General features: G+C 46.4%; 1 long non-coding RNA gene across 50 annotated transcripts; it reads right to left on the bottom strand.

Annotated features, from left to right (window-relative positions):
* Positions 1-4428: 4428 nt before the first annotated feature.
* LOC142923961 (uncharacterized) lies at positions 4429-14925 on the bottom strand. Of its 50 annotated transcripts, none has more exons than XR_012941068.1 (7): positions 12366-14925; positions 11832-12096; positions 9816-11047; positions 8223-9375; positions 7734-7894; positions 5509-7614; positions 4429-5306 (listed from the first exon to the last, which is right to left on the bottom strand). It is a non-coding gene; the product is annotated as an uncharacterized LOC142923961 (long non-coding RNA). The 50 variants fall into 50 exon arrangements; XR_012941071.1 differs by having other exon boundaries at positions 4429-5344; positions 5569-7614; XR_012941056.1 differs by having other exon boundaries at positions 4429-5403; positions 5589-7614.
* Positions 14926-14984: the final 59 nt, after the last annotated feature.

The following is a 14984-nucleotide window of genomic DNA, read 5'->3' as shown; positions in this document are numbered from 1 at the left end:
AGTCTATGGGTCTCTATGAGTGGAGTCTATGGGTCTCTGTGAGTGAGTGGAGTCTATGGGTCTCTGTGAGTGGAGTCTATGGGTCTCTGTGAGTGGAGTCTATGGGTCTCTGTGAGTGAAGTCTATGGGTCTCTATGAGTGGAGTCTATGGGTCTCTGTGAGTGAGTGGAGTCTATGGGTCTCTGTGAGTGGAGTCTATGGGTCTCTATGAGTGGAGTCTATGGGTCTCTGTGAGTGAGTGGAGTCTATGGGTCTCTGTGAGTGAGTGGAGTCTATGGGTCTCTGTGAGTGAGTGAAGTCTATGGGTCTCTATGAGTGGAGTCTATGGGTTTCTATGAGTGGAGTCTATGGGTCTCTGTGAGTGAGTGGAGTCTATGGGTCTCTGTGATTGAGTGGAGTCTATGGGTCTCTGTGAGTGGAGTGGAGTCTATGGGTCTCTGTGAGTGGAGTGGAGTCTATGGGTCTCTGTGAGTGGAGTGGAGTCTATGGGTCTCTGTGAGTGGAGTATATGGGTCTCTGTGAGTGAGTGAAGTCTATGGGTCTCTATGAGTGGAGTCTATGGGTCTCTGTGAGTGGAGTGGAGTCTATGGGTCTCTGTGAGTGGAGTGGAGTCTATGGGTCTCTGTGAGTGGAGTGGAGTCTATGGGTCTCTGTGAGTGGAGTATATGGGTCTCTGTGAGTGAGTGAAGTCTATGGGTCTCTGTGAGCGGAGTCTATGGGTCTCTGTGAGTGGAGTGGAGTCTATGGGTCTCTGTGAGTGGAGTGGAGTCTATGGGTCTCTGTGAGTGGAGTGGAGTCTATGGGTCTCTGTGAGTGAGTGGAGTCTATGGGTCTCTGTGAGTGAGTGAAGTCTATGGGTCTCTATGAGTGGAGTCTATGGGTCTCTGTGAGTGGAGTGGAGTCTATGGGTCTCTGTGAGTGGAGTGGAGTCTATGGGTCTCTGTGAGTGGAGTATATGGGTCTCTGTGAGTGAGTGAAGTCTATGGGTCTCTGTGAGTGGAGTCTATGGGTCTCTGTGAGTGAGTGAAGTCTATGGGTCTCTGTGAGCGGAGTCTATGGGTCTCTGTGAGTGGAGTGGAGTCTATGGGTCTCTGTGAGTGGAGTGGAGTCTATGGGTCTCTGTGAGTGGAGTATATGGGTCTCTGTGAGTGAGTGAAGTCTATGGGTCTCTATGAGTGGAGTCTATGGGTCTCTGTGAGTGAGTGAAGTCTATGGGTCTCTGTGAGCGGAGTCTATGGGTCTCTGTGAGTGGAGTGGAGTCTATGGGTCTCTGTGAGTGGAGTGGAGTCTATGGGTCTCTGTGAGTGGAGTGGAGTCTATGGGTCTCTGTGAGTGAGTGGAGTCTATGGGTCTCTGTGAGTGAGTGAAGTCTATGGGTCTCTATGAGTGGAGTCTATGGGTCTCTGTGAGTGGAGTGGAGTCTATGGGTCTCTGTGATTGAGTGGAGTCTATGGGTCTCTGTGAGTGGAGTGGAGTCTATGGGTCTCTGTGAGTGGAGTATATGGGTCTCTGTGAGTGAGTGAAGTCTATGGGTCTCTGTGAGCGGAGTCTATGGGTCTCTGTGAGTGGAGTGGAGTCTATGGGTCTCTGTGATTGAGTGGAGTCTATGGGTCTCTGTGAGTGGAGTGGAGTCTATGGGTCTCTGTGAGTGGAGTGGAGTCTATGGGTCTCTGTGAGTGGAGTCTATGGGTCTCTGTGAGTGAGTGAAGTCTATGGGTCTCTGTGAGCGGAGTCTATGGGTCTCTGTGAGTGGAGTCTATGGGTCTCTGTGATTGAGTGGAGTCTATGGGTCTCTGTGAGTGGAGTGGAGTCTATGGGTCTCTGTGAGTGGAGTGGAGTCTATGGGTCTCTGTGAGTGGAGTGGAGTCTATGGGTCTCTGTGAGTGGAGTGGAGTCTATGGGTCTCTGTGAGTGGAGTGGAGTCTATGGGTCTCTGTGAGTGGAGTGGAGTCTATGGGTCTCTGTGAGTGAGTGGAGTCTATGGGTCTCTATGAGTGAGTGGAGTCTATGGGTCTCTGTGAGTGAGTGAAGTCTATGGGTCTCTATGAGGAGTCTATGGGTCTCTGTGAGTGGAGTCTAAGGGTCTCTGTGAGTGGAGTCTATGGGTCTCTGTGAGTGGAGTGGAGTCTATGGGTCTCTGTGAGTGGAGTCTATGGGTCTCTGTGAGTGGAGTCTATGGGTCTCTGTGAGTGGAGTCTATGGGTCTCTGTGAGTGGAGTGGAGTCTATGGGTCTGTGAGTGGAGTCTATGGGTCTCTGTGAGTGGAGTGGAGTCTATGGGTCTCTGTGAGTGAGTGGAGTCTATGGGTCTCTACGAGTGAAGTCTATGGGTCTCTGTGAGTGAGTGGAGTCTATGGGTCTCTGTGAGTGGAGTGGAGTCTATGGGTCTCTGTGAGTGGAGTCTATGGGTCTCTGTGAGTGAGTGGAGTCTATGGGTCTCTGTGAATGAGTGAAGTCTATGGGTCTCTATGAGTGGGTCTATGGGTCTCTGTGAGTGGAGTGGAGTCTATGGGTCTCTGTGAGTGGAGTGGAGTCTATGGGTCTCTGTGAGTGGAGTGGAGTCTATGGGTCTCTGTGAGTGGAGTGGAGTCTATGGGTTTCTACGAGTGAAGTCTATGGGTCTCTGTGAGGGAGTGGAGTCTATGGGTCTTTGTGAGTGAAGTCTATGAGTCTCTATGAGTGAGTGGCGTCTATGGGTCTCTGTGAGTGGAGTGGAGTCTATGGGTCTCTGTGAGTGGAGTCTATGGGTCTCTGTGAGTGGAGTGGAGTCTATGGGTCTCTGTGAGTGAGTGGAGTCTATGGGTCTCTATGAGTGGAGTCTATGGATCTCTGTGAGTGGAGTCTATGGGTCTCTATGAGTGGAGTCTATGGGTCTCTATGGGTGAGTGAAGTCTATGGGTCTCTATGAGTGAGTGAAGTCTATGGGTCTCTATGAGTGGAGTCTATGGGTCTCTGTGAGTGAGTGGAGTCTATGGGTCTCTGTGAGTGAAGTCTATGGGTCTCTATGAGTGGAGTCTATGGGTCTCTGTGAGTGAGTGGAGTCTATGGGTCTCTGTGAGTGGAGTCTATGGGTCTCTGTGAGTGGAGTCTATGGGTCTCTGTGAGTGAAGTCTATGGGTCTCTATGAGTGGAGTCTATGGGTCTCTGTGAGTGAGTGGAGTCTATGGGTCTCTGTGAGTGGAGTCTATGGGTCTCTATGAGTGGAGTCTATGGGTCTCTGTGAGTGAGTGGAGTCTATGGGTCTCTGTGAGTGAGTGGAGTCTATGGGTCTCTGTGAGTGAGTGAAGTCTATGGGTCTCTATGAGTGGAGTCTATGGGTTTCTATGAGTGGAGTCTATGGGTCTCTGTGAGTGAGTGGAGTCTATGGGTCTCTGTGATTGAGTGGAGTCTATGGGTCTCTGTGAGTGGAGTGGAGTCTATGGGTCTCTGTGAGTGGAGTGGAGTCTATGGGTCTCTGTGAGTGGAGTGGAGTCTATGGGTCTCTGTGAGTGGAGTGGAGTCTATGGGTCTCTGTGAGTGGAGTGGAGTCTATGGGTCTCTGTGAGTGAGTGGAGTCTATGGGTCTCTATGAGTGAGTGGAGTCTATGGGTCTCTGTGAGTGAGTGAAGTCTATGGGTCTCTATGAGTGGAGTCTATGGGTCTCTGTGAGTGGAGTCTAAGGGTCTCTGTGAGTGGAGTCTATGGGTCTCTGTGAGTGGAGTGGAGTCTATGGGTCTCTGTGAGTGGAGTCTATGGGTCTCTGTGAGTGGAGTCTATGGGTCTCTGTGAGTGGAGTCTATGGGTCTCTGTGAGTGGAGTGGAGTCTATGGGTCTCTGTGAGTGAGTGGAGTCTATGGGTCTGTGAGTGGAGTCTATGGGTCTCTGTGAGTGGAGTGGAGTCTATGGGTCTCTGTGAGTGAGTGGAGTCTATGGGTCTCTACGAGTGAAGTCTATGGGTCTCTGTGAGTGAGTGGAGTCTATGGGTCTCTATGAGTGGAGTCTATGGGTCTCTATGAGTGGAGTCTATGGGTCTCTATGAGTGGAGTCTATGGGTCTCTATGACTGAGTGGTGTCTATGGGTCTCTATGACTGAGTGGAGTCTATGGGTCTCTATGAGTGGAGTCTATAGGTCTCTATAAGTGGAGTCTATGGGTCTCTATGAGTGGAGTCTATGTGTCGCTATGAGTGAGTGGAGTCTATGGGTCTCTATGAGTGAGTGGAGTCTATGGGTCTCTATGAGTGGAGTCTATGTGTCTCTATGAGTGGAGTCTATGGGTCTCTATGAGTGAGTGGAGTCTATGGGTCTCTGTGAGTGAGTGGAGTCTATGGGTCTCTATGAGTGGAGTCTATGGGTCTCTGTGAGTGAGTGGAGTCTATGGGTCTCTATGAGTGGAGTCTATGGGTCTCTATGAGTGGAGTCTATGGGTCTCCAAGTTTCGACACCAGACAGTGGAGTTTACAGCATTTTATTGGTTACAAAACGTACAAAAATACAAGTTGCATATAAGTCATCAACATCATCACCATCATCATCACCACCATCAACATCATCACCACCATCATCATCACCACCATCATCACCAACATCATCATCATCATCACCATCATCATCACCATCACCACCATCACCACCATCACCACCATCACCACCATCATCACCATCACCACCACCATCATCACAATCATCATCACTAACATCATCACCACCAGCTGTACACACAGCTGGTGTAGTGTCACCTGCTGTAGTAGTGTCACTACAGCTGTTGTAGTGTCACCTGCTGTAGTAGTGTCACTATTACAGCTGTAGTAGTGTCACTACAGCTGTTGTAGTGTCACCTGCTGTAGTAGTGTCACTATTACAGCTGTAGTAGTGTCACTACAGCTGTAATAGTGTCACTACAGCTGTAGTAGTGTCACTACAACAGCTGTAGTAGTGTTAACTACTACAGCTGTAGTAGTGTCACCTGCTGTAGTAGTGTTCACTACAGCTGTAATAGTGTTCACTACAGCTGTAGTAGTGTCACTACAGCTGTAGTAGTGTCACCTGCTGTAGTAGTGTCACTACTACAGCTGTAGTAGTGTTTACTACAGCTGTAGTAGTGTCACTACAGCTGTAGTAGTGTTCACTACAGCTGTAGTAGTGTTAACTACAGCTGTAGTAGTGACACTACAGCTGTAGTCGTGTTCACTACAGCTGTAGTAGTGAAACCTGCTGTAGTAGTGTTCACTACAGCTGTAGTAGTGTTCACTACAGCTGTAGTAGTGTTCACTACAGCTGTAGTAGTGTCACTACAGCTGTAGTAGTGTCACCTGCTGTAGTAGTGTCACCTGCTGTAGTAGTGTCACTACAGCTGTAGTAGTGTCACCTGCTGTAGTAGTGTCACTACAGCTGTAGTAGTGTTCACTACAGCTGTAGTAGTGTCACCTGCTGTAGTAGTGTCACTACAGCTGTAATAGTGTCACTACAGCTGTAGTAGTGTCACTACAACAGCTGTAGTAGTGTTAACTACTACAGCTGTAGTAGTGTCACCTGCTGTAGTAGTGTTCACTACAGCTGTAATAGTGTTCACTACAGCTGTAGTAGTGTCACTACAGCTGTAGTAGTGTCACCTGCTGTAGTAGTGTCACTACTACAGCTGTAGTAGTGTTTACTACAGCTGTAGTAGTGTCACTACAGCTGTAGTAGTGTTCACTACAGCTGTAGTAGTGTTAACTACAGCTGTAGTAGTGACACTACAGCTGTAGTCGTGTTCACTACAGCTGTAGTAGTGAAACCTGCTGTAGTAGTGTTCACTACAGCTGTAGTAGTGTTCACTACAGCTGTAGTAGTGTTCACTACAGCTGTAGTAGTGTCACTACAGCTGTAGTAGTGTCACCTGCTGTAGTAGTGTCACCTGCTGTAGTAGTGTCACTACAGCTGTAGTAGTGTCACCTGCTGTAGTAGTGTCACCTGCTGTAGTAGTGTCACTACAGCTGTAATAGTGTCACTACAGCTGTAGTAGTGTCACTACTACAGCTGTAGTAGTGTTAACTACTACAGCTGTAGTAGTGTCACCTGCTGTAGTAGTGTTCACTACAGCTGTAATAGTGTTCACTACAGCTGTAGTAGTGTCACTACAGCTGTAGTAGTGTCACTACAGCTGTAGTAGTGTCACTACAGCTGTAGTAGTGTTCACTACAGCTGTAGTAGTGTCACCTGCTGTAGTAGTGTCACTACAGCTGTAGTAGTGTCACTACAGCTGTAGTAGTGTCACTACAGCTGTAGTAGTGTCACTACAGCTGTAGTAGTGTCACTACATCTGTAGTAGTGTCACCTGCTGTAGTAGTGTCACTACAGCTGTAGTAGTGTCACTACAGCTGTAGTAGTGTCACTACAGCTGTAGTAGTGTCACCTGCTGTAGTAGTGTCACCTGCTGTAGTAGTGTCACTACAGCTGTAGTAGTGTCACTACAGCTGTAGTAGTGTCACTACAGCTGTAGTAGTGTCACTACAGCTGTAGTAGTGTCACCTGCTGTAGTAGTGTCACTACAGCTGTAGTAGTGTCACTACAGCTGTAGTAGTGTCACTACAACTGTAGTAGTGTCACCTGCTGTAGTAGTGTCACCTGCTGTAGTAGTGTCACTACAGCTGTAGTAGTGTCACCTGTTGTAGTAGTGTCACTACAGCTGTAGTAGTGTCACTATTACAGCTGTAGTAGTGTCACTACAGCTGTAATAGTGTCACTACAGCTGTAGTAGTGTTCACTACTACAGCTGTAGTAGTGTCACCTGCTGTAGTAGTGTCACTACAGCTGTAGTAGTGTCACCTGTTGTAGTAGTGTCACTACAGCTGTAGTAGTGTCACCTGCTGTAGTAGTGTCACTACAGCTGTAGTAGTGTCACCTGCTGTAGTAGTGTCACTACAGCTGTAGTAGTGTCACTACAGCTGTAGTAGTGTTCACTACAGCTGTAGCAGTGTCACTACAGCTGTAGTAGTGTCACTACAGCTGTAGTAGTGTCACTACAGCTGTAGTAGTGTCACTACAGCTGTAGTAGTGTTAACTACAGCTGTAGTAGTGTTAACTACATCTGTAGTAGTGTCACCTGCTGTAGTAGTGTTCACTACAGCTGTAGTAGTGTCACTACAGCTGTAGTAGTGTCACCTGCTGTAATAGTGTCACTACAGCTGTAGTAGTGTCACTACTACAGCTGTAGTAGTGTTCACTACAGCTGTAGTAGTGTCACTACAGCTGTAGTAGTGTCACCTGCTGTAGTAGTGTCACTATTACAGCTGTAGTGACACTACTACAGCTGTAGTAGTGTCACTACAGCTGTAGTAGTGTCACTACTACAGCTGTAGTAGTGTTCACTACAGCTGTAGTAGTGTCACTACAGCTGTAGTAGTGTCACCAGCTGTAGTAGTGTCACTACAGCTGTAGTAGTGTCACTACAGCTGTAGTAGTGTCACTACAGCTGTAGTAGTGTTAACTACAGCTGTAGTAGTGTCACTACTACAGCTGTAGTAGTGTTCACTACAGCTGTAGTAGTGTTAACTACTACAGCTGTAGTAGTGTCACTACTACAGCTGTAGTAGTGTCACCTGCTGTAGTAGTGTCACTACAGCTGTAGTAGTGTCACTACAGCTGTAGTAGTGTCACCTGCTGTAGTAGTGTCACTTGCTGTAGTAGTGTCACTACAGCTGTAGTAGTGTCACTACAGCTGTAGTAGTGTCACTACTACAGCTGTAGTAGTGTCACTACATCTGTAGTAGTGTCACTACAGCTGTAGTAGTGTCACTACAGCTGTAGTAGTGTCACTACATCTGTAGTAGTGTCACCTGCTGTAGTAGTGTTCACTACAGCTGTAGTAGTGTTCACTACAGCTGTAGTAGTGTCACTACAGCTGTAGTAGTGTTAACTACAGCTGTAGTAGTGTCACCTGCTGTAGTAGTGTCACTACTACAGCTGTAGTAGTGTTACTACAGCTGTAGTAGTGTCACCTGCTGTAGTAGTGTCACCTGCTGTAGTAGTGTCACTACAGCTGTAGTAGTGTCACCTGTTGTAGTAGTGTTCACTACAGCTGTAGTAGTGTTAACTACAGCTGTAGTAGTGTTAACTACATCTGTAGTAGTGTTCACTACAGCTGTAGTAGTGTTCACTACAGCTGTAGTAGTGTTCACTACAGCTGTAGTAGTGTCACTACTACAGCTGTAGTAGTGTCACTACTACAGCTGTAGTAGTGTTAACTACAGCTGTAGTAGTGTCACTACAGCTGTAGTAGTGTTCACTACAGCTGTAGTAGTGTCACCTGTTGTAGTAGTGTTCACTACAGCTGTAGTAGTGTCACTACAGCTGTAGTAGTGTTCACTACAGCTGTAGTAGTGTCACCTGTTGTAGTAGTGTCACTACAGCTGTAGTAGTGTCACTACAGCTGTAGCAGTGTTCACTACAGCTGTAGTAGTGTTAACTACATCTGTAGTAGTGTCACCTGCTGTAGTAGTGTCACTACAGCTGTAGTAGTGTCACCTGCTGTAGTAGTGTCACTACAGCTGTAGTAGTGTTAACTACAGCTGTAGTAGTGTTAACTACAGCTGTAGTAGTGACACTACAGCTGTAGTAGTGTCACTACAGCTGTAGTAGTGTTAACTACAGCTGTAGTAGTGTCACTACAGCTGTAGTAGTGTCACCTGCTGTAGTAGTGTTAACTACAGCTGTAGTAGTGTCACTACAGCTGTAGTAGTGTCACTACAGCTGTAGTAGTGTCACCTGTTGTAGTAGTGTTCACTACAGCTGTAGTAGTGTCACTACAGCTGTAGTAGTGTTCACTACAGCTGTAGTAGTGTCACCTGTTGTAGTAGTGTCACTACAGCTGTAGTAGTGTTCACTACATCTGTAGTAGTGTCACCTGCTGTAGTAGTGTCACTACAGCTGTAGTAGTGTCACCTGCTGTAGTAGTGTCACTACAGCTGTAGTAGTGTTCACTACAGCTGTAGTAGTGTCACCTGCTGTAGTAGTGTCACTACTACAGCTGTAGTAGTGTCACCTGCTGTAGTAGTGTCACTACAGCTGTAGTAGTGTCACTACAGCTGTTGTAGTGTCACTACAACAGCTGTAGTAGTGTCGCTACTACAGCTGTAGTAGTGTTTACTACAGCTGTAGTAGTGTCACTACAGCTGTAGTAGTGTCACCTGCTGTAGTAGTGTCACCTGCTGTAGTAGTGTCACTACAGTTGTAATAGTGTCACCTGCTGTAGTAGTGTCACTACAGCTGTAGTAGTGTCACTACAGCTGTAGTAGTGTTCACTACAGCTGTAATAGTGTTCACTACAGCTGTATTAGTGTCACCTGCTGTAGTAGTGTCACCTGCTGTAGTAGTGTCACTACAGCTGTAGTAGTGTCACTACAGCTGTAGTAGTGTCACCTGCTGTAGTAGTGTCACCTGCTGTAGTAGTGACACTACAGCTGTAGTAGTGTCACCTGCTGTAGTAGTGTCACCTGCTGTAGTAGTGTCACTACTACAGCTGTAGTAGTGTTCACTACAGCTGTAGTAGTGTCACTACAGCTGTAGTAGTGTCACTACTACAGCTGTAGTAGTGTCACTACTACAGCTGTAGTAGTGTCACTACAGCTGTAGTAGTGTCACTACAGCTGTAGTAGTGTTAACTACAGCTGTAGTAGTGTCACTACAGCTGTAGTAGTGTCACTACAGCTGTAGTAGTGTCACCTGCTGTAGTAGTGTCACCAGCTGTAGTAGTGTCACTACAGCTGTAGTAGTGTCACTACAGCTGTAGTAGTGTCACTACAGCTGTAGTAGTGTCACTACAGCTGTAGTAGTGTTAACTACAGCTGTAGTAGTGTCACTACAGCTGTAGTAGTGTCACCTGCTGTAGTAGTGTCACTACAGCTGTAGTAGTGTCACTACTACAGCTTTAGTAGTGTCACTACAGCTGTAGTAGTGTCACTACAGCTGTAGTAGTGTTCACTACAGCTGTAGTAGTGTCACTACTACAGCTGTAGTAGTGTCACTACAGCTGTAGTAGTGTTAACTACAGCTGTAGTAGTGTCACTACAGCTGTAGTAGTGTTCACTACAGCTGTAGTAGTGTTCACTACAGCTGTAGTAGTGTCACCTGTTGTAGTAGTGTCACTACAGCTGTAGTAGTGTTCACTACAGCTGTAGTAGTGTTAACTACAGCTGTAGTAGTGTCACTACAGCTGTAGTAGTGTTCACTACAGCTGTAGTAGTGTTCACTACAGCTGTAGTAGTGTCACCTGTTGTAGTAGTGTCACTACAGCTGTAGTAGTGTTCACTACAGCTGTAGTAGTGTTAACTACATCTGTAGTAGTGTCACCTGTTGTAGTAGTGTCACTACAGCTGTAGTAGTGTTCACTACAGCTGTAGTAGTGTCACCTGTTGTAGTAGTGTCACTACAGCTGTAGTAGTGTTCACTACAGCTGTAGTAGTGTTCACTACAGCTGTAGTAGTGTTCACTACAGCTGTAGTAGTGTTAACTACAGCTGTAGTAGTGTCACTACAGCTGTAGTAGTGTTCACTACAGCTGTAGTAGTGTTCACTACAGCTGTAGTAGTGTCACCTGCTGTAGTAGTGTCACCTGCTGTAGTAGTGTCACTACTACAGCTGTAGTAGTGTTCACTACAGCTGTAGTAGTGTCACTACAGCTGTAGTAGTGTTCACTACAGCTGTAGTAGTGTTCACTACAGCTGTAGTAGTGTCACCTGTTGTAGTAGTGTCACTACAGCTGTAGTAGTGTTCACTACAGCTGTAGTAGTGTTAACTACAGCTGTAGTAGTGTCACTACAGCTGTAGTAGTGTTCACTACAGCTGTAGTAGTGTTCACTACAGCTGTAGTAGTGTCACCTGTTGTAGTAGTGTCACTACAGCTGTAGTAGTGTTCACTACAGCTGTAGTAGTGTTAACTACATCTGTAGTAGTGTCACCTGTTGTAGTAGTGTCACTACAGCTGTAGTAGTGTTCACTACAGCTGTAGTAGTGTCACTACAGCTGTAGTAGTGTCACCTGCTGTAGTAGTGTCACCTGCTGTAGTAGTGTCACTACAGCTGTAGTAGTGTCACCTGCTGTAGTAGTGTTAACTACAGCTGTATTAGTGTCACCTGCTGTAGTAGTGTCACTACAGCTGTAGTAGTGTTAACTACAGCTGTATTAGTGTCACTACAGCTGTAGTAGTGACACTACAGCTGTAGTAGTGTCACTACAGCTGTAGTAGTGTCACCTGCTGTAGTAGTGTCACTACTACAGCTGTAGTAGTGTCACTACAGCTGTAGTAGTGTTCACTACAGCTGTAGTAGTGTCACTACAGCTGTAGTAGTGTCACTACAGCTGTAATAGTGTCACCTGCTGTAGTAGTGTCACTACAGCTGTAGTAGTGTCACTACAGCTGTAGTAGTGTCACCTGCTGTAGTAGTGTCACTACAGCTGTAATAGTGTCACCTGCTGTAGTAGTGTCACTACAGCTGTAGTAGTGTCACTACAGCTGTAGTAGTGTCACCTGCTGTAGTAGTGTCACTACTACAGCTGTAGTAGTGTCACTACAGCTGTAGTAGTGTTCACTACAGCTGTAGTAGTGTCACCTGCTGTAGTAGTGTCACTACAGCTGTAGTAGTGTTTACTACAGCTGTAGTAGTGTTAACTACATCTGTAGTAGTGTCACTACAGCTGTAGTAGTGTCACCTGCTGTAGTAGTGTCACTACAGCTGTAGTAGTGTCACTACAGCTGTAGCAGTGTCACTACTACAGCTTTAGTAGTGTCACTACAGCTGTAGTAGTGTCACTACTACAGCTGTAGTAGTGTCACTACAGCTGTAGTAGTGTTCACTACAGCTGTAGTAGTGTCACTACTACAGCTGTAGTAGTGTCACTACAGCTGTAGTAGTGTTAACTACAGCTGTAGTAGTGTCACTACAGCTGTAGTAGTGTTCACTACAGCTGTAGTAGTGTTCACTACAGCTGTAGTAGTGTCACCTGTTGTAGTAGTGTCACTACAGCTGTAGTAGTGTTCACTACAGCTGTAGTAGTGTTAACTACAGCTGTAGTAGTGTCACTACAGCTGTAGTAGTGTTCACTACAGCTGTAATAGTGTTCACTACAGCTGTAGTAGTGTCACCTGTTGTAGTAGTGTCACTACAGCTGTAGTAGTGTTCACTACAGCTGTAGTAGTGTTAACTACAGCTGTATTAGTGTCACCTGCTGTAGTAGTGTCACTACAGCTGTAGTAGTGACACTAATACAGCTGTAGTAGTGTTAACTACAGCTGTATTAGTGTCACTACAGCTGTAGTAGTGACACTAATACAGCTGTAGTAGTGTTAACTACAGCTGTATTAGTGTCACTACAGCTGTAGTAGTGACACTACTACAGCTGTAGTAGTGTCACTACAGCTGTAGTAGTGTCACCTGCTGTAGTAGTGTCACTACTACAGCTGTAGTAGTGTCACTACAGCTGTAGTAGTGTTCACTACAGCTGTAGTAGTGTCACTACAGCTGTAGTAGTGTCACTACAGCTGTAATAGTGTCACCTGCTGTAGTAGTGTCACTACAGCTGTAGTAGTGTCACCTGCTGTAGTAGTGTCACTACAGCTGTAGTAGTGTCACTACAGCTGTAGTAGTGTTAACTACAGCTGTAGTAGTGTCACCTGCTGTAGTAGTGTTAACTACAGCTGTATTAGTGTCACCTGCTGTAGTAGTGTCACTACAGCTGTAGTAGTGACACTAATACAGCTGTAGTAGTGTTAACTACAGCTGTATTAGTGTCACTACAGCTGTAGTAGTGACACTAATACAGCTGTAGTAGTGTTAACTACAGCTGTATTAGTGTCACTACAGCTGTAGTAGTGACACTACAGCTGTAGTAGTGTCACTACAGCTGTAGTAGTGTCACCTGCTGTAGTAGTGTCACTACTACAGCTGTAGTAGTGTCACTACAGCTGTAGTAGTGTCACTACTACAGCTGTAGTAGTGTCACCTGCTGTAGTAGTGTCACTACAGCTGTAGTAGTGTCACCTGCTGTAGTAGTGTCACTACAGCTGTAGTCGTGTTCACTACAGCTGTAGTAGTGTCACCTGCTGTAGTAGTGTTAACTACAGCTGTAGTAGTGTCACTACAGCTGTAGTAGTGTCACTACAGCTGTAGTAGTGTTAACTACAGCTGTAGTAGTGTCACTACTACAGCTGTAGTAGTGTTAACTACAGCTGTAGTAGTGTCACTACAGCTGTAGTAGTGTCACTACTACAGCTGTAGTAGTGTCACTACAGCTGTAGTAGTGTTCACTACAGCTGTAGTAGTGTCACCTGTTGTAGTAGTGTTCACTACAGCTGTAGTAGTGTCACTACAGCTGTAGTAGTGTTCACTACAGCTGTAGTAGTGTCACTACAGCTGTAGTAGTGTCACCTGCTGTAGTAGTGTCACTACAGCTGTAGTAGTGTCACCTGCTGTAGTAGTGTTAACTACAGCTGTATTAGTGTCACCTGCTGTAGTAGTGTCACTACAGCTGTAGTAGTGTCACTACAGCTGTAGTAGTGTCACTACAACAGCTGTAGTAGTGTCACTACATCTGTAGTAGTGTCACCTGCTGTAGTAGTGTCACTACAGCTGTAGTAGTGTCACTACAGCTGTAGTAGTGTTAACTACAGCTGTATTAGTGTCACCTGCTGTAGTAGTGTCACTACAGCTGTAGTAGTGTTAACTACAGCTGTAGTAGTGTCACTACAGCTGTAGTAGTGTCACTACTGCTGTAGTAGTGTCACTACAGCTGTAGTAGTGTCACTACAGCTGTAGTAGTGTCAACTGCTGTAGTAGTGTTAACTACAGCTGTAGTAGTGTTAACTACAGCTGTAGTAGTGTCACTACAGCTGTAGTAGTGTTAGCTGTAGTAGTGTCACCTGCTGTACACACAGCTGTAGTTTAGTCTCAGTGATGTCAGTAAAGGTTCCTCTATGTAACTGTGTCTCCATGTGTCTGTGTGTCTCTGTGTCTCTCTGTGTCTCTCTGTGTGTCTCTGTGTGTCTCTGTGTGTCTCGGTGTCTCGGTGTGTAACTCTGTGTGTCTCTGTGTCTCTCTGTGTGTCTCTGTGTGTCTCTGTGTCTCTCTGTGTGTCTCTCTCTGTGTGTCTCTCTGTGTGTCTCGGTGTGTAAATCTGTGTCTCACTGTGTCTCTCTGTGTCTCTGTCTCTTGTCTCTCTGTGTGTCTCTGTGTCTCTCTGTATCTCTTGTCTCTGTATGTCTCTGTGTCTCTGTCTCTCTGTGTGTCTCTGTATGTCTGTGTGTGTCTCTGTGTCTCTTGTCTCTCTCTGTGTGTCACTGTGTCTCTCTGTATGTCTCTGTGTGTCTCTGTGTCTCTCTGTGTGTCTGTATGTCTCTGTGTGTCTCTGTATGTCTCTGTGTGTCTCTGTATGTCTCTGTATGTCTCTGTATGTCTGTGTGTGTCTCTGTCTCTTGTCTCTCTCTGTGTGTCACTGTGTCTCTCTGTATGTCTCTGTGTGTCTGTGTCTCTCTGTGTGTCTGTATGTCTCTGTGTGTCTCTGTGTGTCTCTGTATGTCTCTGTATGTCTGTGTGTGTCTCTGTCTCTTGTCTCTCTGTGTGTGTCACTGTGTCTCTCTGTATGTCTCTGTGTCTCTGTGTGTCTCTGTGTCTCTCTGTGTGTCTGTATGTCTCTGTGTGTCTCTGTATGTCTCTGTGTGTCTCTGTATGTCTCTGTATGTCTCTGTGTGTCTCTGTCTCTCTCTGTGTCTCTCTGTGTCTCCATGTGTAACTGTGTGTGTCTCTGTTTAACTCTGTACATCATAGGCGGTGCTGCTAACTCGCTACTAACATTGCACTTGCCCCTACAGCCCTGCTGGAGGCTACCTGGGGGAGCTTTGTCTGTGTGTACATCACAGGTGGTGGTGATGGTGGTGGTGGACCACATTCCCACTGCCCCCCACCACTGCCCCCCACCACTGCCCCCCACCACTGCCCCCCACCACTGCCTGTACAAGATAACCCACGTGGATTCGTC

This window comes from Petromyzon marinus, unplaced genomic scaffold (assembly GCF_048934315.1).
Source record: "Petromyzon marinus isolate PM22_M1 ecotype Great Lakes invasive population unplaced genomic scaffold, UKy_Petmar_22M1.pri1.0 PM_Scaffold_96, whole genome shotgun sequence".
In the NCBI taxonomy this organism is placed as follows: Eukaryota; Metazoa; Chordata; class Hyperoartia; order Petromyzontiformes; family Petromyzontidae; genus Petromyzon; species Petromyzon marinus.
The sequence above is the reverse complement of the archived record's forward strand: the minus strand, read 5'-3'. Positions and strand labels throughout refer to the sequence as shown.